Raw genomic sequence first — 2,500 nt, 5'->3', positions numbered from 1 at the left:
AAAAAAAGAAATATGAAAAGTTAGTAAGAAACTTGGTGTAAACAGGAACGTCAAATCCAGACAAGGAAGAAGTCATACGGACATAAACGTACTTTCCTCGAAATCATACGAACGTAATAGTGATATTTAAAAAAAAAAAAAAAAAAAAAAACATTCATTTAAGAAGTCTTGAAATGGGAAACCATTGCTTTCGTTCTCGATCAAGGCCCGGAAACGCGAAACTCAATCCTCTGCTTCTGACGTTCAAATTCTCTGCCATTCTCGGCAGGAATTAAATTATGCAAATGAAAAGCTCCTACTCTTACTTAGATTTCCGATTTGATCTTGGCCTCTTTTGTTGCCGGGAAGGATTGTACCAACGGTGCTGGTATACAAGCTTAAAGGTTTAATGGCCACTTATGAATGGCAGAATTAAGGAAAGTGACATTGCCGTAATTAGCAGGACAATGCCGTAGAGACTGACCACGCGCGCGCACACACACACACACACACACACACACACATATATATATATATATATATATATGTATATATATATATGTATATATATATGTATATATATACATATATATACTTATATATACATATATATACATATATATGTATATATATACATATATATACTTATATATACATATATATATATATACATTTATATATACATACATATATATATATATATATATATGTATTTATATATATATATTTATGAATATATATATATATATATATATATATTTATAAATATATATATATATATATATATATTTATATTTATAAATATATATATATATATATATTCATAAATATAAATATATATATATATATATATATATATATTTATAAATATATATATATATAATATATATATATTTATAAATATATATATATATATATATATATATTTATAAATATATATATATATATATATATATATGACTCAAAATGTAGCCCTATAAGCTCCCCCCAAACCACCCATCCTTAGATGACAAGAAAGGTGAGGTTGCACACAGTAACGAAAACTGTCGAGTTTGAGCGTGACTTGAACCCCAGTCTGGCAGATGCCAGACAGGAGCGTTTCCAAAAGGCCACCACAATTTTATTTACTATATCATTGGTATATCTACGAATCAAATTTCGATGAGATGATTCTCGTGATTAAAATCAATCATAAATTATCATTATACATATCATGATGGCAGTATTTAAAAAAAAAAACAAAAAAAAAGGAAAAAAAAACATTACAAATTGTCTTAAATTCCAATTACTTTAGAATTAGCTTGAACATGCAATGGTTGCGTGAGCTTTTCAGGCCCCATTGGAGCCCACTGCCACTCTCATCCAACTCTCAAAATCCGTATCAAGATTCTTTGTATTGAATTTTAAAATGGTCCTGCTAGATATAATGCCTGAAAATAGAATATTTCGTTAATAACGTTTAAGATAATTAAGAAAAAGTAATCTAACAAAAACCCATAAAATAAATGAACAAATTACCTGCTAGTCATATCCTGGAAAGCACTTGTTGAAGCTCTCGTGATACACACTAATTATACAAATTAAAATCAAATCAAATGATTCATATATTCTAAATTTGCTTCCGAGCTTAAAAACGTCAGAAGAATTTAGCTTGAAAGATGAATAATTACCCGCTAATTAGATGCTGGTGAATTACATATCCTAGATATGAATAATGCAGATATGCTTAACTTGAAATGCACTCCGAGCTCAGGGAATGAAATACTTTCGACTGCGAGGGATCAAAGGATGGAAACACACTTCAGTGATGACGTTTTGAATGTTATTTTTAATGATAATCGTCGTTAATAAGTTTTTTTTTTTAATACTTATAATTATTCGTTACATATCAATAGCTGCATCGAATGGCACCCACGGGATCAAAACAAGAAACTGCTACCTGGAAAGTCAATGGGAGCTAGGAAAAACTGATAAGGGTTAAAAAAATAGTCCCAAAGTCAAAAAAGGCCTCTTTCCCCCCGGCCCTCTACATACAATCATTGCTCGGCTTTTTTTTTTTTTTAATATTTTTTCATTTTTCTTTTTACCTACAAACTTCATTTATTTAAAGGCAGAGGGAAAGAAATTTCTCCTTACCTTAATGCAATTTTGAATTTACCTCTAATTTATCAGCATTCACTGTTAGTCAAAAATCTCCCGCTCCACCCCCCACCCACCCCCAATCCCAGCCACTCAGTTGAGTCCTGTTTGTTTAACAAATCTCACAGATGTGCTAGATTAAGTAATTAATTACTGAATGTAGAACTGACTGGAGTGGCATTTGGTTACGTACCTCATAAAATAACTCCCCATGTGAAATCAATCTCTCAGATCTAAGCTACCATTCACATGTAGGTACAATTATTGTATATAAACATACGTATAATATGATATGTTGCTAGTTATTGATATTTCTTGTGTAAATATATATATATATATATATATATATATATACATATATATATATAAAATATATATATAT

Source organism: Palaemon carinicauda, chromosome 8 (genome assembly GCF_036898095.1).
Source record: "Palaemon carinicauda isolate YSFRI2023 chromosome 8, ASM3689809v2, whole genome shotgun sequence".
NCBI lineage: Eukaryota > Metazoa > Arthropoda > Malacostraca > Decapoda > Palaemonidae > Palaemon > Palaemon carinicauda.
This window is presented reverse-complemented; position numbering follows the sequence as displayed.